This window comes from Aedes albopictus, chromosome 3 (assembly GCF_035046485.1).
Source record: "Aedes albopictus strain Foshan chromosome 3, AalbF5, whole genome shotgun sequence".
NCBI classification, from domain to species: Eukaryota; Metazoa; Arthropoda; class Insecta; order Diptera; family Culicidae; genus Aedes; species Aedes albopictus.
Genome location: NC_085138.1, coordinates 332,142,143 through 332,169,250, shown reverse-complemented (window position 1 = coordinate 332,169,250; position 27,108 = coordinate 332,142,143). Strand labels below are relative to the sequence as shown.

At 42.4% G+C, this 27,108-nt stretch overlaps 1 protein-coding gene across 2 annotated transcripts in view; it reads left to right on the top strand.

Annotated features, from left to right (window-relative positions):
* LOC109410089 (insulin-like growth factor-binding protein complex acid labile subunit) overlaps nt 1-27,108 on the top strand; it is an 878,026-nt gene that overhangs the window by 279,559 nt on the left and 571,359 nt on the right. For both annotated transcript variants that reach the window (XM_062842954.1, XM_029865278.2), the window contains exon 2: nt 25,732-25,848. The gene's annotated coding sequence lies outside the window, so the exon portion shown is untranslated. The remainder of the gene's footprint in view (nt 1-25,731; nt 25,849-27,108) is intronic.

The window sequence follows — 27,108 nt, the reverse complement described above, 5'->3', positions numbered from 1 at the left end:
GTGCAGCTTTGGGCCTTATGACCTTCAGCGCCGCATCGCCTACACAGTTTGCGCCTGTCGGGGCCTTTGCAGTCCCACGACTTGTGTCCTGGTTCCAGACACCTGAAGCAAACCTCGGGTGGCTCGTGGAATGTCAGGTGACATACACACCATCCCACCTTGATACTCCCTACTTTAACGGATTTTTTAACATCCGCCACAGGTAGCTGAACCAAAGCTATCTGTGTCCCTGCTGGCCCTCTCCGTAGCTTAACGGCTGCGGCGGCCACCTGCACATCGCACTGTTGCCGCAGTGCCGTGACGAGCTCTTCCACTTCGGTGATCTCGTCAATGTCTTTGACCTTCAGAGTCGCCTCATGTGTCAGAGCCCTCACCTGCACACCTTCGCCAAGGACCTCTTCTGCCAGCCTTTTGTAGGCGGCGCCCTTGTGCTCCTTCTGGCGCTTCAGCTCCAGGATCATCTCGCCCGTACGAGTACGTCTAATACTGCGTACGTCGGCTCCAAGACCCTCAAGCTTGGCGTCGCTTCGCATCGTCTTCAAGACGTCCGAGTACTTGGACTGTTCCGTCTTGATGACGATAGCGTCGCCTTTCTCACGCCTGGCACCTGCCTTCCTACGCCTTGGTTTGGCGTCCTGTACTTCTACCTGCGGAATCACCTTCTTCTTCTTCCTCCGCTCTTCCTTTGTCCAAGGAGGGTCTTCTCCTTGGACCGCCCTGCTCTGTGGCTGCTGAGGGCCCACCATTGGTCGCAACCCCTTATTCCCATCATTCCGGGACGGGCCAGCCTTTTCAGGCCCACCCTTCCCAGCTTTCCGGGAACCCTGGCTGGGGTCCGACTTTCCAGCGTTACCACCGGCTTTCGGGGTTATTATACGCCTGGCCTTGCGGGCGCCGCCAGACAGCTCCTCACCTGACGGCTGCCTCGCCCGCTTCTGCGAATGCTTGTCACGTTTGTCACGAGCATTCGCTTCCACACTCCTCGGACTACTTGCGAAGGAGAAGGCCTCTGTTTGTGTAAACTTCGACACATTCTCCTTTGCTGGTTCCGCAGCTGTAGCAGCCAGCAACGCCACCGCGTGCTCCTGCTTGGCCTCATCGACAGACACTCTAAGTCTAAGCAAGGCCGTTTTCAGGTCCTTGCTTATGTTCGACTTAGTTGTCGCAAAGTCGATGATTTTGCCAAGCTGGTGCTCAGCAACCTCTAATGCGGGCCGTCCTTTACCAACTTCTTGGCTGATGGCCCTCAGCAGCCACGCTCCGTCCATGACCTCCACCGGCTGGCTTGCCGTGGAGTGGACAGGAGCTCCCACGCTTGAGCTACGTAAGCTACCAGCACCTGACTCCTCGCTTCTCCTTGTCGGAGACCTCATCAACCCACTTCTTGCGAAGGGGTTGATCGCACCACTACTTCCACCTAAGTTGTTTGATTTAGAATTCTTGCTCATTGTTCCCACGAGTTGCACGAGAAATAATGTCCACCACGCCAGAGCTCTGCATTAACGCGGTAAGGGACAGCATACTGTGGGGGGTGCCCAGGTACCCCACAGGCTCCGTTAAAGATCGAGCATCTTTTTCACCCCCTCGATCACTCATTCCTCGGCACGGGTCGCTTGACACCTTGAATTGGGGTTAGTAGTCCTATTCTTAGCCGGCAACTACGCGGCTGACTCGCAAGCGGGGGGGTGCGTCAGGCCCCAGGACATCCGTCCCTGCTGCCCCAATTTCCACACCTCTGGAAAGACTCCCTCGTCCAGGCATTTCTGCATATCAGATGTGAACATCCCAGGAGCTTCTGCAACAGCTACTTTTACTGGCAGGTACGGAGCACCGTGCGGACCGGACGTGGGACCTTACCTGTGCCAAGGGATTTTGCAATAATAAGTTTCTCATCGGTGTCCCTCCCCTCATCGCCAGCTGAAGTCCCAGCAGTGTTACGAAAGCAGGCCAAAGACCATGACGCGGAAAAAGCCCCTCGAGAATCCCCTCCAACATCTCTGGAGACCGCTCTGTAGGAGCACCTCCAGTCATGGCCACCACGATCCTGTAGGCTTTACCCCATGGAATCGCATTGGCTCTTTGACAGAGACCTTCAAAGCAGGTCTTTTTGCTTGCCTTTATGCAGCGGCGAACTCCACCTGCTGTTCGTTTCGCGTTTCACTCTTCCTTAGTATGCTCTCGCTGCATCCGCCACCTAGCTCGTAGGCAAGCGTGACGCAGGTCCGTAATCGCTTGAGTCCACCAGTAAGCCGCTTATCTCCCATTTCTAGGGCACACTTGCCTTGTTTAGCTCACGGCGAAGCTGATACGTCTTCGTCGAAGTATGATGTCTTCCACCTACGAGGGCTTTGGCCTAGCCTAGTCGTAACTGTAGCGAACTTCCAGGTGATCGCTGTGAGTGTATGCATCATCTTCCCTCCACTTCAAACCACTTGTTATGCCAGGACTACACATTGTAACGTCGATGATCGACGTTACCATTTCCAGTGCCTAGAGCAGAATTTGACCCCGCTTGTTCGTGAAACGGCTACCCCATTCCACGGCCCAGCCATTTAAGTCCGGCCTTTACCCTGTCAGCACGGTCGTCATGCAGTCCAGCATCTTCGTGAACTGTTCGATCAAGTACCGCGGAGGTGCATAACAGATACAGAAGATGACCCCGTTTACTTTGGCGACTAGTAAGCCCTCATAGGTAGTAGACACCAACTCGTCGTCCATATCGCCACCATTTTTCTGGATGCAACCACGATCCAATTGCCGTTGCCGGCAGGTACTCGGTACGGGTCCGCTGCTGCCATGTGCATCGTACCTTGCAACCTTCGACGCCGCATCGCCCACACAGCTTACTCCTGCAAGGCCTAGATCTAGTTCTAGACACCTGAAGTAAGCCTCCGGTGGCTCGTGTAAGGTAAGTTGGCATACTGATCAGCCCTACTTCCCTACTTTAACGGACTTGTTAGCGTTAACCACAGGTTGCTGTACCAAGGCCACTTGTGTCCCTGCCGGGCTCTTCCGTAGCCTAACAGCGGTGGCCATCTGCACTTCGCACTGTTGCCGTAGTGCCGTGACGAACTCTTCTTCAGAGTTGTCTCTGCAGTAAGAGCCCTCACCCCAACGCTCTCGACGAGGACTTTTCTAGACGGCGCATTTCCGTTCATTGTCGCGCTTGAGCTCGGGGATCATTTCTCCCAGATCCACGAGGTTGGCGTCGCTTCAATGCCTTCAAGACTTCCGAGTACTTAGTCTGTTTAATCTTGATGGCGAGTGCGTCGCCCTGTTCACGCTTGGTCCTCCTACGTTTCTCAGACCTGATGTTCCTGCACCTCCTGCAGCTTCTTCTCCTTTTCCGCTCTACTTTGGTCCAAAGGGCGTCCTCTCCCTGACCCGCGGTTGCTGAGGATCAATCTGTGGACGCGAACCTCTTAACCATTCGATCAGGAAAGGCCGACCTTTTCAGGCCCATCCTTCCGTCTTTCCGGGACGCTTGGCTAGAGTCCAACTTGCCTGCTTCATTACCGATCTTCGGGGTTAACAGTCGCCTAATCTTGCGGGCACCACCTGGTAGCTCCTCACCTGACGGCTGCCTCACACGCTTCTGTGGTTACTTGTCGTAAGCAATAGCATCCGCCACACTTTTGGGGCTACCCGCAAAAGCGAAGGCCTCCGTCTGGGTAGACATTGGAATCATTGACTTCGCGGGTTCTGCCGCTGCCGCAATTGCCATGTGGTCTTGCTTGGCCTCGTTCATCGACTTTGGAAGTCGCAACAAGGGCTGTTTAAAGTCCTTGCAAATATGAGACGCAAAGTCAATGATGGAGTCGTCCTGCTGCGCAGCCACCTCCATCGCATAGAGCCCATCTCGATTCTTGTTGATGAACTTCATTAATCACGCTCCGTCCAATACCTCACCCGAAAATTAACTATTCGACACGAGTCGCCTGGCAGCAGTTGCTAAATTGCGTCATAGTGGATCAGGTTCAGCAGGGTTACCTGCACAGCTGAGGCTTTCTTGAATTCCGGGAACTTTGAACCTCACGTCAGGTGCTTGCTATTTTCCGGATCAAATTAGACACTTGGAAAGAACATACTGCCTTGTGTCTGATGACTTTCGCCTCCACTTCGCCTTCAATGTTAGCTTCTGTTAGGGCAGCCTTATGAGTTATGTTCGAATTCGAAAGACCTGCAAAAAACATCTGATGGCTCGTTTATGCCCAGAGAAAATACCGATCAGCACACCTGGAGTTTTTCTATTTTAACCCTCGAGCAGTCGCGTCTTTGACTACCTGCAGCGACGCCGCGCTCACGCTGTGTACCACAAGCGTGCATTTTTTTCATGGTGCGTGTACTCAGAACACGACGCGACCGCTCCCGGGTTAATAAACTTGTAGGCTACCGCCACAGGTAGCTTAATCAAGACCTGCCGGGCTTTTATGTAGTCGAACGAATACGACAACCAGTACCTGTTGCCGCAGTGTTGTGACAAGCTTTTTCGCGTCCGCAATTTCGTCCAGGTTTCTGATTTTTAAGGTTTTAAACCTCACCAAGCACCTATTTATCTAGATACTTGTAGGCGGATACCTTGCGGGTTTTGTCATAGGCAAGGACTATGTAGCTTTTACGAGTACGACGAATACTGCGTACATTGACTCCAAGATCCACGAACTTTGCATCGTTCCTCATCGCCTTCAAGACTTCCGAGTACTTAGACTCGTCCGTCTAGAGAAGGACTGTGTCACTCTTCTCACGCTTTGTATCTGCCAACCTTCCTTACCTTGCCTAGGTATCCCTGCAGTCCAGAGGGCGCGTTCCGCTTGAGCCGCCCTAGCCTAACATGTGCTGGGTGAGGACCTAGAAATGGTCACAACTCATTGCTCCCTTCGGGACGGGCCGACCTTTTCAGGTCCATCCTTTCTAACTTTCGAAACGCCTGGTCCAACTTGCCTGGTCCAAATTACTACTCGTCACTCTCGGAGTAAACAACCTCCTGGACCTGCGAAGGCCGCCATGGCCTGTCGTAAGCAATCCCATCTGACGTATCCTTCGAGCTATCCACGAAGGCGAAGGCTTTCGTCTGGGTAGAGTTTGCTGACGCATTTGCCACGAGTTTATCATGGTCCTTCTTAGCTGCCGATCTTTTGCACCTCCTCGGGTGTTTTCAGGGTACCTTCTTCGGAAGGTTCCTGATGCGTTTGAGGAGATTTCAAGGGGTTGCAGGGTTTTCAGGAGCGTTTCAGGCGCGTTTCAAGGGGTTACAGGGCGTTTCAGGAATGTTTCAGAGGGCTTTTAGGAGCGTTTCAATGGGTCGCAAGATGATTCAGGGAGGTTTCAGAGACGTTTCAGGGGGTTCCACAGGATTGCAGGGATTTCCTGAATATTTCAGGGACTTAGAAGCGGGGCATTTAAAGGAGGTTTCTAGTGGTTACAGTGTGTTTCAGGAAAGTTTCCCAGGCGCTTTGGGAGGCTTCTGGGGGTTTCAGGGGGTTCCATGAAGTTTCAGGGGGGCTTTTAGGAGCATTTCAGGAGCATTATAGGGAGGGTTCAGAGGAGCTTGAGGAGGTTTCAGGAGCTTCTAGGAGTTCCAGGTTGTTTCAGGGGGCTTTCAAAGCGTCTAGGACGTTACAACGGGTTACAGGACGTTTCAGGGAGGCTTTAGATGTGTTTTGAAGTGTTTTATTGTATTGCAGGTGATGTTTCAGGTGGGCGAATTTTTAAAAGAGTTACAACACGTTTCAGGAAGGTTTCAAATGCATTTGATAGGGTTTATGGGGCTTCAGAGGATTTTAGTATGTTCCAAATAGGTATTCAGGGGAGTTTCAGGACATTACAAGGGTTTACAGGACAATTCAGAGATGTTTCAGTGGGTTTCTGGGCATTTCAGGAGTTTTCAGGTTGTTTCAGCGGGGCGTTAGGGTCATTTAAAGACGTTTAAGGGATTACATAACGTTTCAGAGAGAGTTCAGAAGCATTTTGGGAGGCTTATGGGGATTTCCGGGGTTTCCATGACGTTTCAGGGTGGCTGAGTCCTATCAAGGGCGTTTCAGGGACGGTTCAGAAGCGCTTGAGGAGTTTTCAGGAGCTTCTGGGAGTTCCAGGATGTCTCAGAGGGGGCTTCTAGAGGCCTTACAATGCGTTTCAGGACGTTCCAAAAAGGCTTCAAATGCGTTTCAGGGCCATTGGCGTATCTAGCATTTTTTCTTAGGGGGTGCCTAGGGGGTGCCAGTTTCAGTGGCTTCCAGGTTGCTTTTTTTGTAAAAAGAAATAGTCTATTTTACGAAACGACAACAGTGTTGATATTGATATTAACACTCACGGGTTTGGGCGCAACCTCCTGTCCAATTTTCATTCATGAAATGAGCGATCAGCTGATCCGAAACGTCTAATAAAATGGCTCATTCCAATCCATCCTCAATTTCTCAGTATAATGATATACTGCGTCGCGGGAAAAATGAAATACATGGAATTTGTATTTTCAGTTTGAACTTAACTACTTAACAATCATCGTGACATCCCCTGTTTTGTGGATTGAAAACAATCAGGTCCATTAGAACAAATTTTCGAAGCAATTATTAGACGTGTCAATCTCGGAAACTATAAAATATCCACAAGTTTGCGTGTAACATGTATTCATCGTGACATCCTCTTTGTTTTATTGCATAATAATAACCCTTACAAACATAGTTTTCAAGCAAAAATTTAAGAGTTAAAAATACTTATAATTGCAATTTTTTGGTTTGGTCACAACATTAATGGCTGAAAAGCTTTTTTAATTAGTTGAATATTACCACGTGGACATGAAAATACTTTTACAGAAAAATTGTGAGAATGATTCTCAAAATTACAAAATTCGCACTCGGCTATCTTGAGTTTCGTTCTAAAGCTTCAATTTGGTGCGAGCAAACTTCGTATTTTCTCATCGGGATTCTGATGCTCGCAGCAAATCCTGATTTCGACAGCATTGGTAATATATCTGATGAAGGGAATGCTTTATAAGCCTATTTTTTTTTATCAACATTTGCTTTTAAAAAAATTCTAATTATTCTTCAGGCTATTCCTTTGGACATTCTTTTAATGAAGCCTTTGGTAATCCATTCGACAATAACTCTGGGAACATCCATTTTTGGAAATATCTTCGGCAAGTCAGTCTCCTTTTTTGAATTTTCGTCCATTTTTTGGACTCTTATTATTTATGCTATTTGGTATTCCTTCGAAAATTCCTTCGGAAATTCTTTTATAAATTGCTTCTATAATTTTATTGAGTGTTCTTCGGACAATTTCTTCTATATTTCTTCAGTTTTTATGTAAGGAATTTCTGCAGCAGATGATTTCGGAATACCTTCGGTAATTCCGATGTTACTTGCATTGAACTTTTTTTTTTGAGAATTTCATCAGCAATTCATTCGGAAATTTTGGAAACTTCGATTATTACTTTGGGAACTTCTTTGGTGATTCCTTTGGAAATTCATATTTCTTAGGAATTTCCTCAGGGCATTTATTTGAAAAAACAAAAATCTTTGGCGATTCTTTAAAATTCTGTCGAGGTGATTCTACGGCAATTACTTTTGGAGTTCTTTTTAAATTTTCTTCAAAAATTCCTTTGATGCTTTCGGATAATTCCTTGAGAATGTCTTCGAAATTTGTTTTGTTTTTTTTTATTGAACATATTTCGGGAATTTATTTTGAGATTGGATTTGGCCAATTTCTTTAAAAATTCGTAATATTTTCTTCAGGAATTCCTCTGATAAGTCTTATATGAATTCTTTCGGCAACTACTTTGAAAGTTCAACGGTAATTTTGATAGATTTTTTCCGGCAATTTCTTTGGGGATCTATCTGTAAGCTTTTCGTAAATTTAATGGAATTTTCTTTGACCAAGACCAGTTGAGAATTTCTGATTTTCAAATTCAGCAATGGAAGCAATAAATATAAATACAAATAAATCATAAAGAATTTCAAAAACAAACACGATAAAATTGCCTAATAAATTTGCAAAATAACTGAAAAAAAATGCTGTAATAATTTCAGAGGAATGGTCATTGAAATTATAGAAAAAAATCTAAAGGAATTGCTGATGAAATTCTAATGAAACTACCGCAGACATTTTCAAAAAATAAACAACCATGCCGAAGGAATCCTCAAAGAAATGACCATACTATGGTCTAGCCCTAGCGAATACGGAGTCGTAGGTTCAAATCCCACCAGAACGCGATTTTTTTTACGCAAATTCATCTCTCGTTTGTCAATTCTGTGCCTTCTAAGTAATTACAAGTTTTTTTTCCGAACATTTCTATAGAATTTCACTAGAGATTACTCTATTAACACCTCCTAGGAATTCTCTGAAAATTCCCGAAATACGAAAGATTTCTACTGGAATTCCTTGAAGAAGCCCAAAAGGATTTCCAGGAGAAATACTGTGATTAGTTTCTGTAGTAATCCACGAATAAAAACTCCAGAGGAAATACTGGATGAGTTTTTAGAAAAATCACTGAAAGAATCAAAGGCATTTCTGGTATCACAGTGAGAATTTCTGGAGGAGACCTAGGAGGCATTCCTGAAACATTAGAAGCAGCAGGAATCGCTTATGGAATCCCAGGAGGAGTTCCTGGATGAAAGTCAAGAGGAGTTTCTGGAGGAATCCAATGAGAAATATTTGGAGAAATCTTAGGAAAAAAAACCTTTCGGATTTCCAGGAGGAAACACCGAAGGTACTTCTGCAAGGCTCCTAGAAAAAATACCTTGAACAATCCCAGCAAGTTTCTGAAGGAAACCCTGGAGAATACTTTCTAGAAGGTATTACAGTAAGAAATACCTGTCGGGAGGTATTACAGCAAGAAATTCTGGAAGAGTCCTAGGAGGCATTGCTGGAAGAACCCATGAGAAATTTATGAGAGGATCCTTGGATAAAATATCTTCGATAAAAATTTCTGGAGTAATCACCGGAAAGGTTCTCAAAAAGTCACAGGAAAAATCTCAAGAGGTATTCTTAAAAGGACTCTGGGGTGTGTCATTGTAGAAATCGCAGCGGAAATCCTAGGAGGAATGGCTGGAGGAAACTATATAGGAATTTATAGAGAAACCCCATCAAGAATGCCTGGGGGAATAAAAAAAATATATCTTTGGAATGCCTAGAGAAGTCCCTGCAAGAAGCAGTAGAGGTATTCTGGAAGAATCTATAGAGAAGCCCTTGAAGAAATATGAGGACGATTTCCCGGAAGAATTCCAGCTACAATGCTAGGATAAATTCGTAATGGAATCGCTAGAAGAATTTCTGGATGTATCATAGTAAGAATTTCTGAAAAAATTGCTGGAAGAACCGTAGGAGGAGTTTTTTGAGGTTTTATTAGAGGAAGACCAAAGGGAGTTTCTGCAGGAACTCCATGAGGAGTTTCTGGAGGAATCCTTGGAGAAATCCGTAGTAGGACAACCGAAGAAATTTCTGCAAGAATTCCAGGAAGATTACCTGGAAAGATCCCAGCAAAAAAGCCAGGAGAAAGCTCTAGAAGATTCCGTAGTATAATATCTGAACTACCACAGCTAGAATTTATTAAGGAAGAATAGCTGGAAGAACCGCAGGAATTGCTAAAGGAATCCCAGCTGGAATATCTGGAGCAGCGCTTCCCAAAATTAGTTTTCGTGGCGCCCCCACGTGTCGCAGGCTCGCTTTTTCTACTCCTTTTGGCGAGCCTGCAAGAGCCTGGTGCGCCGCGAAAACGGAGTTTAGGAAGCGCAGATCTGGAGGAATTCCTAGAATTCCGGGAGGTATCATAGAAGTAATTTCTAGAGAAATCCTAGAATCAGGAATGCCAAGGAGAGAGAAGAGAAGTCCTCTAACAAATTCCTGGAGGAATACCTACAGTTGAAAGAATCGGTAGAAATATACTGGAGGAATCTCTGATGGAATCACAGGAGGAATTTCTGGAGGAATCTCAGGAAGATTTCCCGAAAGTATTGCAGCAAGTAAGTGTGCCAGGTGAAATCCCTGGAAGTATTTCTGAAGGAGTCCTAATAGGAATTGCTTGAACAATTCCAGCTGAAATTCATGGAGGAAGACCAATAGAAGTTCTTGGAGAAATCACCCGTGGATTTTCCGGAAGAACCTCTGGAGGAAGTCCTTGTTAAATCCTTGAAGAAATCTGTAGAAGAATCACCGAAGGGATTTTTAGAAAAATCCCAGGGTGATTTTCTGATAGAATTTTCGAAAGAACTTCCCTAGTAGAATTCCTAAAGGTACCACAGCGAGAATTTTTGGAGGAGTTCTAAGAGAAATTGCTGGAATCCTTGCCACAGATCCCGGAGGAAGACCAATATAAGCTCCTGGAGGAATTTCATGAGAAATTTCTGGAAGAATCTCTGAATAACATCTCTGAAGGAATTCCTGGAAGAATCAAAGGAGGAACTTCTGAAAGAATCCAGGAAGGTTGTCGTGAATAATCCCATCAGGAATTCCTGAAAAAATCTCAAGAAATTTTTTTTAGAAGAATCCCTAGATGAATTTCAAGAAGTACCATAGTAAGATTTTCGAAAGAAATACTACAATGCTGGATAAATTTCTACAGAATTTTCTAGAATGTACAAAACCATCAGAACTGCCTTGAGAATCCTGAGGGAAGTTTGTTGGAGAAATATCGGGAGGAATCCATAAAGAAAGCCTAGAGAAATCACTGTATGAAGAGATAAAGGTATTTTTGGAGGAATTCATGGAGAAGTCTGTTGATTGTTCTTATCAATATCCAAAACGCCAAAACGTACAATAAGTATATAAGTAATTCTGGGTGTGTTTAAGTTTTTTTCGAATCTGCCAATAATAAATATTGGAATTTATTGTGTGAAATTTAAAATTGTAGGTGACTGTCAAGGAAAAATTCTAGGGGGTGCCAAATTTGTTCTAGGGGGTGCCAGGCACCCCTGGAACCCCCCCTAGCTACGCCAATGTTCAGGGCATTTCAAGAAGGTTTCAGAGGCGTTTTAGGAGGATCTAGACGGTTTCAGGAGATTCAAGGATGTTCCATGGTGCTTTTGGGTGTGTTTCATAGCGTTTCAGGGGCGTTCAAAGGGGTTACAACATGATTCAGGGAGGTCTAAGAGGCGTTTACCTATATTTCAGAGGCTTTCTGAGGATTCCAGAACGTTTCAGGGCGCTTTTAGAGCGTTTCCGGGGCGTTTCAAGACGTTACAAGACGTTTCAGGGTTGTTTCAGATGGTTTCTGCGTGTTTCAGGGGATTCCAGGTTGTTTCAGTATGGCATAGGTCGTTTTAAGGCGTTGCAAGAGATTACGGAACGTCAGAGAGGGTTCAAAGGCGTTTTATGGGGTTCTTGAGGGTTTCCAGGGGTTGCAGGAAGTTTCAGATGGGATTTTAAGGGCATTTCAGTGCGTTCCGGGAAAACCTGAAACCCCTTGAAACCACCAGAAAGCCTCTAAAACGCATCTGAAACCTCCCTGAATCGTCCTGTAACTCCTTGAAACGCCTCTGAAACGCCCCTAAAAGCCCTACTAAGACATCCTGGAACCCTCAGAAACCCCGTAAAACGCTTCTGAAAGCTTCCTGAAACGCCCTTAAAGTCCCCTGAAACATTCTTGAATCCCCTGAAACTTGTAGTTGACTACTAAGATATTCGAAGCTTTCAACGTTCTCCATTACTTCCTCAGATATCGTGAAGCTGGAAGAATTGGGGCGTATTCATATCCCACGATTTATTTTTAGTCATGTTGACGTTGATGCGGAAGCATGTTGCTGATAAGTCCGAAAAAACATCAGTTTTAAGTTATCCATAGCACTGAAAGCCTAGCTCTGAAGTTATTATTCGTAGTTTGCACTTTTTTCAGACTTCAGAGATGAATAATTAATCGCTTTTGTATTGAAGCATCTGAAACACTCAAATTGATACAAACAAAAGTGGTGCTATTTTCATTCCGCTGGGTGTATGGCAACTCAACGGCTAAGACGTTACCAGACACACGGCATGAAAAAAAAACTAATGCTGACGGCAGCTGGCTGATTCAGTCCAGTTCAGGTGCCGCAGAGACGACGACTCGACGCGACGGGTGGACGCGACGAGGATTCCTGGAACGATTATGTGTTTGATGGTTGACCGACCACACCGTCTGTCTGCCTGTAGGTATCATGTCATGAGGATCTGTGTCCGTCAAATTTTCGTAATTGGCTTTTGATTATTCCTAGTGGCAGACTATTTTATGACGGATCTCGGAGCTTTGTTCCAGAACACAAAGGACTACGACGGTACAAATGCCTTTTGATGAATGGATGAAGAATTGACAAGTGCGAAAAAACACGCACTTCTTGGGAAACGAACAATTAAGCGTGGCATGTTCCCCGCCAGGGAATCTGCGAAAGTTCACAACTCTGTGTACTGCGCAAATGCGTTCATACTGTGTTACGAAATTTTCCATTCGCCGAACCGGAAAGATCCATTAACACGCTGGACGTCCTGCTGACCTAACGCTGCAACCATTATCCACCACGGCGGAGGTCATTCCACCCAATAAAGTATACACTCATGAAATATGCTGCTGCTGCAGCAGCGTTGCAATGCCACTTATCGGACCGAAATCTCCCCTGCTGGCATCAAGACGCCGCCGCAACGGGCCCCAGTCGGTCGGCCCAACCTTCCACATCCCATCAGGCCAAATTGAGTTCGACCGACGACCAGCTTGCTTGTGTGACCGCTGGCTGCTGCTCTTTTTGTCGATAAGCCATCTAACGAAAACTGCATCCAACACGATAACACTCTCAACGAAAACTGACACCAGAAAAATCGTGTGGACGACTTCGGCTGCGGCTCTTATCTCCCCTCGGTCTCGGACGACGCGCGCGATGCATCATTATCATCCATCCCCGGCTGGCTGGGCTGCCAGCGAACATCGAAGGCCCGTCGTCGTCGTCCGAAAGCGCGATAAAACCAAGGAGTAAGAACACTTCAGCGCAGCGCGCTCGCAGCGGGTGGACTTCGGTCTACCGAATCGACAACCATCGTCGTCAGGCAGGAACAGCCAACACCAAGAAGTTTCTTCAATTTAACAAGAAAATTTACTTACCGTTCCAATCTAATTTCAATGAATAATAAGCCTCACTGTTATGTTGGCCGGGAATCGGAGTGGATGGCGCTGAGCTGGGGCCTCACTTTGCGGTCCCTCACCAACCGGCTTTCTAACGACATCGTCGTCGTTGCCGTCGACAGCCGCTGCGTCGCAACGTTCGCGTTCCCTGGTGAGGTTTTCGTTCTTGTTTATTTAGTCCATATTTCGTTTTATCTTATCTAAATATTGTTTCTTAATAAAGAGTTATTTTATTTCTGCGGCAGTTTTTCTGTTTCTCGGGTGTGCGCGCGGCGGGCTCTGCTCTGCATTCAGCCTTTTATTTTTTGTTCCTCTTCCATGGGGTTTGGGGAGCTGACGCTGGATTCGGTAGGCTCACCGCTGGATATTGCTGCGGTTTTGTGCTGCCGAGTTGACGGGGATCACATTATTTTTTGTGGTAACTTTTTTGCTGTTTTGTGGTTCATGCGGAGATTGTTGATTCTAAGCAAAAAAACTAATTGTCGCATTTTGGGATTCTTTTAGAAACATACTCAATTAATCCAATTTGGATTATCCAAACCATTCTGCCTGTTCTGATAACTATAATGTTTCGAGTTGTGTTCCTGAAAGCTGAAATTTTAAAAGTAAAAGCTGCGTAATTTCAGAAGTTCTAATCTTTTATAAAACTCAAACGGAAATCAGGGCTGCAAAATGGTGCGGTGAGACGACAAGAAGCGTCCAACATAGCTCTGGTCCTCACAAGTTCCTACCTCATGCTTCCACGGGCCAAGCGATGACAAAGACCGCTAGCAAAGAGTTGTTTGCTTAGCTGGTAGTGCTGCCTGGGCACTGTTGTCCTTCTGACTTCAGCTAGATTGAGGAGGTACGTACCGAGCGTCTGTTCACCAAGGAGGTGCGGCCAAAACGGCGTCTATTCTAGCATCCAGCAGCGGCTGAGTATGAAATGCTCCTCCAACGGAAGCTTATCTTAAGATAACAGTCTCACTACGGTGGAATGGGGACCATAAGCAACAACCTACTGTTCCCGAAACCCAGAAACCTTTAGAGAAACCGAAAATGAAAGATTACGAACTGATTCAACGGCAACGACTTTTAGCGTGAAACAACAAGCAAGGATTGGAATTTGCGATGTACTAACCCTAGTTCAACAGGGTAAACTGGAACAGCTAGCAATGTCGTATAAAGCTTGAGATCCTAGGACTGAGCGAAGTCCGTTGGCTGAACTTTGGAGGACACAGATTAGCGTCTGGTCAAATTCTACTGTACTCTGGCCTACGAGGTGAACACGTTCTTCACCACCGTAGAGTTGATTTCCTGCTCAGCGCTCACGACCACGTTGCGCTCATGAAGTGGGAACCTATTAATGAGAGAATAACTGTGGCCAGATTGAAATCACGGGTTCGAAGCCTTACCCTGATCCAATGTTACGCACCAACCGTTGCTGCCGAATTGCAAGTCAAAGATAACTTTTACAGTCAACTGAATGCTGTCGTGGACAATATTCTAAAAGGTGATAACACGATTATCATAGCAACTTCAACGCGTTCTCGTGAAACGCCATGGTCTCGGAGAAATGAACGAGAACGGACAGCTATTTGCAGAGCTTTGCGGCAACAATGACATGGTGATAGGGAGAACGCTCTTACTCCCCATCCAGTGTACAAAGTAACATGGGTTTCCGTGATGGCGTCACGGAAAATTAAATCGACCACATCTGCATCAGCCGAAAATGGAAACGAAGGCTCTTCTTGATGTGCGGAACATACTTAGCGCTGACATGGCGTCCGACCATCATCTCTTAATAGGCGAGATCCGGCTGCGCGTTGCTAGGATCCATCGGAAGCAGGAGAAAATGGAGCGCTGGTTCAACACACGGCGACTGGAAGATGCTGCGATGAAAAGGTCCTTCGTCGAGAAGGTAGAGAACTGTGCTGCGGATGTTCCGGAAGGTGGAAGTGTAGAAGATTAATGGGGCGCCATTAGCAACGCCTTCACCACCACCGGCGAGGATATTTTGAGTGAGCTACACACCCGGAGAAAGCAGTGGATCACAGATGACACCTGGAGGGAGAAAGAGTAGCAAAGGAACGGCAAAGCCGAGATAGAGCGTGCGAAACCACGAGGAGCCATAGCCGTAACCCGTCAGCGCTATTCGGTTACCGAGAGATGCATGGCTCATGTAGACGGGATAAAAGAGCGTACAGCGCACAGAGAGCTGTCCAGGGGATTTAAGAAACTTTAGGAAGATTTTTCGGAGAACATTTTTGGAAGTTTCAGGGGATTTTCAAGTAATTCAATGGTTTTTGAGAGATCTTTTAAGAGAGTGTTAGAGGAGCATCAAGATGTTTCAAGGGGTTTGAAAGCAGCTATCGGAGCTTTCAGGGAGTTTTAGGCGGCTTTGAAAAGAGTTTCAAGGGGTTTTAGCGGGGTTTCCGGGGATTTTCAGGGGGTTTGCAAACGGTTTCAGGGATGATTTCAGGCGTTTCAAAATGATTCTGGTCATTTAAGGAGGGTTTTCGGGGCTTTCAAGGGAGTTTCCGGGGGTTTTCTGTGGAGTTTGAGGCGTTTCGTAGGTTTTTTTTTGCAAAGCACGATTAATATAAATTGTCAAAAAAAAAGTTACAGTTATGCTGATAGATGTTATCAGTTTTGGTAATGCCTGTGTTCAACATTTGGATAATTAATAATGCAGAACAGTACTGTCATGGTAAAATCTATGTTGGTTACTCAAGGTTTCAAAACCTCTGCACCCCTTAACTGGTATGTCCCCTTGGGAATGACTTTAGTATTGTGTCTTCAGAACATTATTTGGATATTTTTTTCCTAATATGGACGGTTATCTTTTGCTAAAAACAATTAAAAACACCGTCAAGCGAAACTTATTTCTTTCATATGTGGGCTTCGTGGCCGTGCGGTTAGCGGCGTCAGTCGTCTAGGCGTTTCGTAAGCCTCGGAGTGCGGGTTCGATTCCTGCTCCAGTCGGGGAAAACTTTTCGTCAAACGGAAAATTCTCCATTGGGCCACTGGGTGTTATGTGTGTTGTCCGTTGTCTCGTGTATGTAATGTTCAGTCTGTGCAGCCTCTGGCTGAAGACGGTGTAGTGTCTTTTTTTTATATGTATTTTTGTAGAAGTTGAGTGCAATCGGTATTCAGATGAAACAGGCGTGCTGCCTAGAGACATTCCTTTTGAAGTTTCTAATGAATTCAGAGATCGATTCCCTAAAGAATTTCAGAAAAATTTCCAGAGAATCCTGGAAAAAAACTTGAAGGAATCCATAGAGGATTATCTAAATGAATCCCAAAAGATTTTCTGAACAAATCCCTAGAAGAATTTCTGAAAGAATCCAAGTAGCAATTTTGGATAAAAACTGTAGAATTTGTTCTGAAGGATGTTTTGCAGAATGTTTTGGAGGAATAGCTGGGTCAGTTCTTGTTTATTCACGAAAGGCCTTTCTGTAAATATCCATGAAAAAAAAAAACAAGGAATATTTTTATTTAAGAAATACTGAGTTTTCGATTTTCTAAACGAATTTCTGAAGGAATCCATAGAAGATTTTCCGAGAGAATGCCTTGAGGGATTTTTGGGAACGTTTGAATGTAAAGAAAAGGTTTCAGAGGGATATTTACTGGAAATTTCTGGATGAATCTGGAGAGAAATCTTAGCAGTGGACTCTGGAGAAATTTCCAAAAAATAGTCTGAAGCTCCACACACTTAAATTAAATCGCCGACCTCAGCAAACGGATTGCCGAGAATCCAACAGCCGAGAATTCGGTAATTATTTTCACTGAATCTCGGTAAAAGTTTTACCGAGATGTCGTTAAAACTTTGCCGATATCTCGGTAATCCAACTTTTTACCGAGATCTCGGCAAAGTTCACCGAGACTCGGTAATGGTTTACCGAAATCTCGGTAAAAGTTTTACCGAGAATCAGTAAATATTTTACCGAGATATCAGCTGTTGGATTCTCGGCAAACCGTTTACCGAGATCAATTTCTGAATTTAAGTGTGCATGCAGCATTTCTTAAGAATCCATGGAGAGAGTTTTGGAGGAACTCGTGGTGGATTTCTGAAGAGGGTTTTATAAAGGCCAAGGCACCAACAATTTTGGAAGAAATCGTTTGAAGATTGTCTTCAGAAGTTCTTGAAGAAATTTCACAAATTATTGCTAGAGGACTTTGAAAGAATTCGCACAATATTTTCCAAATGAATGCCGGGAGCATTTACTCATTAAATTTTTGGCAGAACTTGAACTTTTGAGGAATCCTTAAAGGAAAAAAAATGATAGATTTTATAAAAGAATCCCTGGAAGAATTTCTGATTAATCACAATAAATTTCTGAAGAACTTCCCGAAGGAATTGTGCAAAGAATCCCTAACAAAATCTTTGGAAGATTTTCTCGAGGAACCATTGGAACAATTTCTGGAGATTTTTTTTGGTTTTTGTTTCTGTGTATTTTAACTACTGCAAATTCTACATTTATTTCTGGAAAAATCTCCAGGCGAATACATGAAGAAAACTTTGAAATTCATGAAGGAAAAGCTAAATTTAGAATGCCAAATTTAGAAATTCTTAAGGGAGTTTCCGAAGCAACCTATGGGAGCAGGGATGGCATCATTCATTTGCAAAAAGTTACATTCACTTGCTATTATCTCAGTTCAGAAGCATGCTATCAAAAAACAATGTTTGGATGAATTTAACCTTGTAGTTTTATCTGAAAGTTTGCCGAATAACATTTGGGTCGCACACGCATACCAAAGTCGTGAGCGAGCTGTAAAGGCAACTCTCCACGCCGTGAATGTAAATTACATTCACGCCGTGGAGAGTTGCGTTTGCTGCCTTCTGTTGAATTAATTATTGTTGCTACGCTAGTACATTGTTTTACAAAGTTTCAGGTAAATGGCTAGTTTCCACCTGGTAAGTACTGTGTAAAAGGATAGGACAAGTAATGGTCAAGTAAAACTTTTGCAATCAAAATTACTTTAGCGTTCGCAGTTGATAAGTAATTCGCAGCCAAAAAGATTTGCCAACAGATGGCACTGGCATGCGATGCTGTCAGTCATGTTGTTAATTTTCCGTACGGAATAATATGTCGATGTATTATTCCGTGAGTAAAAGTGACATTTCTCTTTCTTTTTGTTTCTTCTTTCGCACCAAAAACATCAGTGTGCATTAAGCTATAGTACACGGGGGGAAAGATTTGGCAAGGGAAGAACTCAAGATAAACATCTGTTTGAAGTGCAACGGAATGCGGAAGCACTGTGGTATGTACTAAAAAAATCCGCAAATCTGCCGCTGCGGCAAAACGCAATGAGCGTGGAATTCCTGCGGATAATTTCAAAACAACTTCAGTTTGGTGAATAAGTTTGTTTCCTGGGAGAAAGTAATTATGTGAGAATCTGCAGCATTGCTTTTGCTCTGTCTCACTCTATCGTTGGTAATTGTGGGACGATCTTGGGTACGATAATGGGGTTATTGAGAAAAAATTAGTGCAATAAAAATCCAAATATTTTAAGAACGAACAACCTGGTCAATCCATGAGATATAAAGAAGTTAATACGGAAGGAAATTCCAAGAATTCCATTCTCATAAAAGAAAGTCATGATTTTATAGGAGTCCGAGTATTGTCCGAGATTCTGTAGGAAGCGGGAAATACTATTTCAAAAAAACGAATAATTCGTCGAAGAAGCTGTGGGCCCAAGAGAATCTAATGATTTCAATAGAATGTTCGGGAGTTCTGGGAGTTTTGGAAAGATGGTGTTTTTGAGCTCCTCACGAATATAGCTCTTAAGGCGAAACTGGAAGCATTTCCTCACTTTTTGGTTTTTGATTTTTTTATTAAATAACGAAGCAATATTTTCAAAATCGGTTTTCGTGCACATGTAGAGTATAGATCAAGGTATCTTCTGAATTTTTAATGTGGTGGAAAATGTTTTTCGTTTTTGCAGAAACCATTTTTGAACAAAATTGCACAAAAAAATGGTTTCTGCAAAAATAAAAAACATTTTCCATCTAAAAAAAATCAGAAGATACCTTGATCCATACTCTACATGTGCACGAAAACCGATTTTGAAAATATTGCTTCGTTATTTAATTAAAAATCAAAAACCAAAAAAATGAGGAAATGCTTCCAGTTTCGCCTTAATTCCAGGAACAAGCTGGTTAGTTCTCGAAAATTCCCAAAAGAGTTCTATCAGGAGTTCCTCCAGGAGTTCTCCGGGAATTCCTCCAGAAGTTCCCCGGGATTTCCTCCAGGGGGTTCCTCGAGAATTCCTCCAGGGGGTTCCTCGAGAATTCCTCAAGGAGTGTTCCGGAAATTCCTCTAGGGATTTCCCAGGAAATCATTAAGAAATTTTCATGTGAATCCTCTAGGAAATCCCCGATAAAACTTCCGAGAGTTCCCGGGTATGCCTCCAGAAGTTCCCCGTTAATTCTTTAAGGAGTATATCCAGGAGTTCCCCAGAAATTCTTCCAAGAGGTCTTCGGGAATTCATCAAGGGGATTTTCGAGAATTTCTGCAAGAGTTCCCCGTGAATTCTTGTAGGAGTTCCCCGAGAATTCTTGCAGAAAATCCCCTGGAATCCCCCAATGAGTTTCCAGGAAATTCCCCCAGGAGTTTCCCAGGAACTCATCTAAAATTACCTCGGTAATTCCACGAGAATTTCACCAATAATTCCACCATGACTTCTTCGAGAAGTTTTCCAAGAGTTCCTCTGAAATTCTCGTACAATTCTTCCAGAATTCCTGCAGGACTTCCCCGAGAATCTTCGGATGGATTCCTGGAGAAATTTACCGGAGAAATCCCCAAAGCAATTTCTTGAGCAATCACCAGCAAGATCACCAGAGGATCTTCTGGAGCAAATCTCTAAAAATTCTCTAAGATTTTTCCAATAATTCCTCCGGAGATTCCTCCAATAATTCTTCCGGAGATTTCTACAGGAATTGCACCGGAAATTCCTCCAAGAACTCCTTCGGAGATTCCTCCAGGAATTCCCCCGGGGATTCCTCCAGGAATTTCTCCGAAGATTCCTCCACGAATAGGAGATTCCACCAGAAATTACTGCACGAATCTTTGGGGGAATTCCTGGACGAATCTCCGGGGGAATTCCTGGAGAAATCTCCGGAGGAATTTCTGGAGAAATCTCCGGAGGAATTCAGAGAGGAATTTCTGGAGGAATTCCGGTAGGAATTTCTGGAGGAATCTTTAAAGGAATTGTTGGAGAATTTTCAAGGAGGTATTACTGGAGGAATCTTCGGAGGAGTTGAATGAGGAATCTCCGCAATGTTTTTTGGAGGGATTTCCGGAGGAATACCTGGAGGAAACTTCGGAAGAGTTCCTGGAGAAATCAGCAAAGATAATCCGGAGGAATCGTCAAAGAAATTCCTGAAGGAATCCTCAGAAGAATTCCTGGAAAAATTGGCGGAGATAATCCAGGAGGAATTTTCGGAGGAATTCCGGGAGAAATCCTCGGAGAAATTTCTGGAGGAATCTCCGGAGGAATTCTGGGAGGAATTTTTGGATGAATCTCCGAAGAAACCTCCGGAGGATTTTTTGGGAGGATCTTTTGGAGGAATCTCCGGAAGGTTTTCCCCGAGGAATTTCCAAAAAATCTCCGGAGGAGTTCCTGCAGGAATCTCCAGAGAAATTTCTGAAGGAATCTTTGGAGGAATTATTGGGGAAATCTGAAATCCTGGTGGATTTTATGGTGGAGCACCTGAAAGAATTTCTAGAGAATTTTCTGTGAAATCTCAAGGAAAAACCTTCGTACGGAATGCCAGAAGATTCATCACAAATAATCCTTTGTGGATCTTCATTAAATTTCCATTCAATTCGCTGTGAAGCTTTGTTCCAGTATTTCTTCAAGAACTCCATGAACTAACCGTCAGAGACCCAGCAGAATTCCTCCCACCGTAGTGCGAATCCGTAGTCTGGATTTTCCCCAGCAGCCCACCCAAAAGTTATAAATTAAATCAGTTTTCCCACACGTGCGCGAAAAAGTACATTTCAATTTCAATAACATTTCCTGCGGAAACGAACGAAATTTCTTCAAGTCCAAATCGTAAACAACCTAGTGCCGTTTTCTTTCACATCCTTCTTACAGCATCGTTTCGTTAAAATGCTGTCAGTTAAACAAATGTCAAAATTACTTACGGAAAAAGGAGGAATTTTACTTGAGCGCTCTACTTGGGAGCTAGAAACTAAGCTAAAACAAAAATGAAAAAGTATTCCATACATTGATTTTTGCTACGGTGTTTCTGAAGCGAATTAACAGTAAATGTAAGTGATTGCAAATGAATGATCCCATCCCTGTATGGGAGATTTTCTAAAAAAACAAACATCGAGAAATTTCTGATAGAAAATTTACGAATGACTTCCTGGAGGACTCCATGAAAATATCTAAAGATTATTTTAAATTTTGAAGTAATCCGTGGTAGATTTTCCGAGAGAATCCCTGGAGTGATTTCTGAGATAGTCTATGAATAAGATTGCAGGGGTAAACTTGGTGAAATTTCTAGAGAAACTTCGAGAACAATTTACAACTCTTGAGAAATTTCTATAAAAAATCACGGATGATTTTCTGGAGCAATGCATGCAAAATTTCTTAAAAAAAACTCTGGAGACATTTTTTGACGAAGGTCGGGGTAGATTTTCTGAAACCGATCTTAAGAGGATTTTTTGACGGCCAAGCCAACAGTGATTTTGGAAGTAATCCTTTTGAGATAATCTTAAGGATTTCTTGAAAAAAAAATCTAAAAAAATCGCTAGCCGAATTTCTTAATGAATTACTAGAAGATTTTATAAAAGAATGTCTGGAGAATTCGCTTGATTAATCCTTGTCAAAACTTATCGAGGAAACTTTGTAGGAATCCCAGAAAAAATCAATGGAAAATTTCGTAAAAGAGTACCTGAACAAAATTCGGATTTATCAAAAGGAACTTTTAGAGAAGTCCCTGAAAGAATTGTGCACGAAATTCCTTAGGAAACCTATGTGAAAATTTCTTAAGGTAGCTTTGGAGCAATTTCTGAAGAAAAATTTGACATTCTTGGATGAATACCTAAAGAAATTATTAGGAGATTTTACGAAGCAACCCATGGAAGATTTTCTAAAAAAATCGTAAAATTTTAGAAAGAAAATTTCCGAATGAAACCCTGAATGATTTTTTGATTGAATTCTTGGAGGGATTTCCCGAGGGATCCCAAGAAGATTTTTTAAGAACATCTCTGGATTTTTTTTTTAAATTTCTGTGTAATTTAGCTTATGCTGATTTAACACTCGAGAAGAAATTTTGAATTTACCGAAGATTCTGCAAAGAAATTCTTTGAGAAGTTTTTGAAGTTCTATAAGTTTAAACTCTTTTCTGAAAGAGAGACGAACCAGCCAAGGGCTGAAAGTCTCTCTAATAAAGACAAATCAATCTCTTTTCTGAACAAGGTTATGGAACACTTTTTGAAAGCATCTTTCGAAAAATTTCCAAAGGACCCATTTGAGAATTTTTAATGCAATACCTGGAGAAATTGTCCGAATAAATCCTATGAGGGTTTTTAAGAGCGACCCGAGCAGAAGAGAATATCAACAGCATAATAAAATATGTTATTTTGGCATAATCACTGTATAATAGAATCAGTCATTTTTATGTTATTAACATATCTAATTATGTTATGAACTTGTCTGTCATAAGCGGCAAAATAACAAAAATCATAACAAAAAAATGTTCTTGGAAGACCAATTCAATAACATGTTTTGTTAGATTCAATAACAACTTAATAACAACGAATTTGAAAACTTGTTATTGTTGTGTTATAGTTCATTACATATTTGTACATTTTCAATAGTAGAATAATAACAAAACATAGTCTATTACAAAGTATATTATTGAAATGTTATTGATGATGATTAAGATGAATAAGATTGATTAAGATGAATTAATCTTAATAACTCAATCATAACATAAAAAGATTGCCGAACAAAACGTGTTATAAAAAAGTAATAATAACAAATTATGATATAAAAACGGGCTATGTGATTATGTTGTTATGAATTTGATATGCTCCTCTGCTCGGGGAGTGTGGGAAAGGAGAAATTCACAGAGGAATTTTTGGGAGATTCACTTAATGAACTTCAATTGAGTTTCTTATGGAATGATGTTCTAAATTATTTATAAGAAAAAAAGGTAAATAAATCCCAGAAGAAGGCGCAATATAGCGACCGAAACATCGCATAAATACTTTAGAATTTGTTTTTGAGTTATTCGTCCAAAGACTGAACGCCATACCTCCTAACATAATCATCAACAGTCGAAATTCGAAGTATGTAAATACATATCCAGATAATCTTGGATTTTCTTTCTGAAAATTTTTGATTGAATGCTTAGAAGATTTTTTGTTGGATTAATGAATTTGTGTTGGTGAACTGGAAGAAATCCAAAGGAATTTCTTAAAAAAAACGAAGATTTTTTTCTTTTAATAATATTAAATAATTTCTAAATGTTTAAAAAAAACTCTGAATGGTTTTGAATGGGAATACAAGAATATTTTTTTTAAATATTAGCTAGATAATTGTGGAGGAGTCCTGAAGGTATTCAGGAAGAATTGTGTAAAAATCTTCAAAAGAAAAATAGGACAAAATCACTGATGGTGTCACAGAAAAAAGCAGCAAAAGAATTTCCGGAGAATGTTGGAGATGAAGTTTTGAAGAAATTTCGGAATTAAATCTGGGGTAATTCCTGAAGAAATATCTGAGAGATTTGAAAGAGATCTTTGGGGGGTGAATAACGGAAACCCCTGGAGGTACGAAAGGAGCTATTCTTGCAGGATCCCTTTAAACATTCCTGGTTGATTCCCAAAAGAAATCGTTCAAGAAATCTCAGGAGATATCCATGAAGTATTTCTTGAAAGAATCTATGCAGGAATCGGAAAAGTAATAAATAGAGGCATAATGGAGGATTCCCACAAATAATATTTGAAGAAATCCAGGAAATTATCCAAGGAGGGATTTCTGAGAAAACTGTAGAGAATAACCTGAAAGAATCCCAGGAGGAATCAATGGAAGAATTTGAAAAGAGTTTCTAATAGATTCCCAGGTAGAATATTTAAGAAAATCTCAAGATAAATCCTGCATATCCCGGTAGAAATATAGGAAGAAGTTTCTCAACGAATCTCAGGAAAAAAGCTGGGAAGAAATGCGCAGAAAAAAACGTTTGCAGGAATTCTTGAGGAAACCCAGAGTGAATCAATAATGGAATCGTTGTGAAATTCTTGAAAGGAATACCTGACATAATATTTGAAAATCCAAAATGAACCGCTAGATGAATGCCAATAGGAACTTCCGAAGAAATGCAGAAAAAACGTGAGACTAATCTAGTAAGGTTCCCTTGAAAAATCCCTTATGAAATCCCAGGATTACTGCCGGCGCCGGGAGAAATTCAGAGAGAGAAAAAAAAAATGTCGGTATTGTTTGTATACATGTAGGTAGCCCCCATCCTAGCTTGAGTCTTGTTCGACATGCTGTTCCACTTAGAAAATTTGTTGCCGGTATTCATGAAGAATTCCTGGCGAGAAATACAGAATGAAAACTTGTAGGTATCCCTATAGTAATCTCTAAAGAAATCTATGGAGAAATTACCGAGAGCAAACCCTGAGAATATCCCGGCAAGAACATCCAGAGGGGAATCTGGGGGGAGTCTCGAAATAATTTCTAGATATTATCCCGGGATACGTCCGAGTGGAATCCCGGGAGAAGTTCTATGAAACATCGCGAGAGGTATCTTTAAAGTATTCCTAATAAACCTCAAAATATCTAGAAGATGGCCAGCTATAAGTAGTCGAAGCAGAATTCCTTCAGGAATTTCTTCAAAGATTTCTAAAGCAATTCCTCAGAAGTTCCTCCAGCTATTCCTTGTGGAAATCTATCAGGGAGTTATTCAGGAATCACTTTAGGAATTTCGGTAGAAATTATTTTTCTGGCATCAATTTATCTCCATGGACGTCTTGGAAGACTCAATTTCGAAAGAGTAGACGTCAGTTTCCATTGAAGGATAGACTTAATATCCGAAGAAAAATGTAATTTTCAACATTAAGCTCGTAAATTTGAAATGTTCTAATGTTTACATCCGAGTTATGAAATGTACGTCTCTTATAAAGTTCGGTTTTCCTTAGTGTGTAGATCATTATTGCTACGGACACGAACAAACATAAAAACAAACTTCCATCCCTCGTCAGAAGCCTTGACCCTACTGAGTACACATGTGTTCCATTCAAACTCCAAGCCCACATCATTACACTATACTTGCTTTGTCATCCAAATTGCTTGCCTAATAAATCAATCCCAACAATGTACCTACAAAAAAAATTGATTGCTTCTACTTGATAGAGCATGTCGCCACTGGGCACAATGAATATCCACCTGCTTGATATTGCACGAGCCCACACAAAAAAAAAAAAAAATCACCCATCATCAACCATCTACCCCCTTCAACGCAGAACCTCATTCAGAGTCATTTGTGCTTATTCAGAACCTCGGTACCTAACCATTTTTATCCAGTAACCTTTCGAGACCTACCCAGCCGAAGCAGTGGCAAAAAATCCTTTTTAAACAATGTTTTAATTAGCTAGCTACCAACCCATCGCATCGGATTCCCTTGCTCTAACTCCATCTCCTTTATCTCCGTCTCGTTTCAGATGATTAGATACCACGTTGGGCCTCCGGGTTTGGAGTAACCGTGCTGCTGCGCAGCCACAGTGTCATCATCAGCGGTGATGCGTGACAATTTGAACAAGTCGTAGAAAACAAAAAAGGTACGTTTCTTTCGGGTTCTCGCTCCTCAATCATCAGTCGGGGCGGGGTTTATCGGAAATGCCCCCTCCCCCATACCAAAGAAAAAGACCTTCTAATTACCGATTTGATTAATGGCCATGCATCACCTCCGATTACGGGATCTCATAAATCCCAACTGGTTAAACGGAAAGAGAAAAAAGTCGATTATCGCATTGGTTCAAGCGATGCGATGCGATGCGGTGGTGGGTGAAGAGAGAATGCTTCTGGAATGCGCACTCTTCCCTATCTCGCAGACGTTTTCCGGATTTCAGTTGAAATTGGAGGAACCCAGTGAGAGTAGGGTTTCGCTGCACGCTGGCTGGTTGTTCGCTTTTCCGCATCGGTTGCTTTTGGGGTTGAAATAATGGAATCAACACCTTTTCGTTTCGTTTCGTTCCAATGGAAGCGCTTGACACTTTCTCCGGCATGATTTGTTGTCGCATGTGTACAAGTACGAAGATGTCGGATAAAGGAAAATTTTCTTCGGCTAATCACAGATTACATATAGGGTGCCTGTACCAGTTATCGCACTCCATAGGAAAACTATTTCTACAAAATAAGAAGAAGATCGTCGAATGTCATCGATATGTCAAATGATTGATTAGTTTTCATAATTTACAGGAAAAATATAGAATCGGAGCCAAAACTATTTTTAGTATTTATTACGACGTGTGCCAATTAGCATTGGGCAAGTTTGGCTGAGACATCGATTTTTGTGAATCGATTCGAATCGGACCGGCAGAATCAATTTACCAATTTAATCGAATGCTTTGAATCGATGTTTTCACATCGTTTCGATATTATAAAATTTTGCAAAACCATAAAATGATCCGTTTGCAGCATGGAGTACAAGTTGGAGTATTTGTAAATAAATTTAAAATCAAAAATTGAGATTGTGCATCGTATTGTCTCTGGAGGAATTCCTAGATGAATGCTTGGAGGAAATCTTAAGGAAATTTCAGAAAGTATTCCTGCAGGAATAGCTGAAGGAAATCCAGAATTACCTGGAGGACTCCCTGGAGAAATTCTTGGATGAATGCCTAGAACATATTCTGGAAGAAATCTCGAAGAAATTCCTGGATGAACTCCTGGAGGAATCTCTAGGGGATGTCTGAGAGGAATCCCAGGAGAAGAAACGTCTTGAGGAATTCCTGGTGGAATGCTTAGTGAAATTTTTGGAGAAATTCTTGGAGGAACTTCTGGAGGATTTTTTGGAAAAATCGATGGAGGAATCCCTGAAT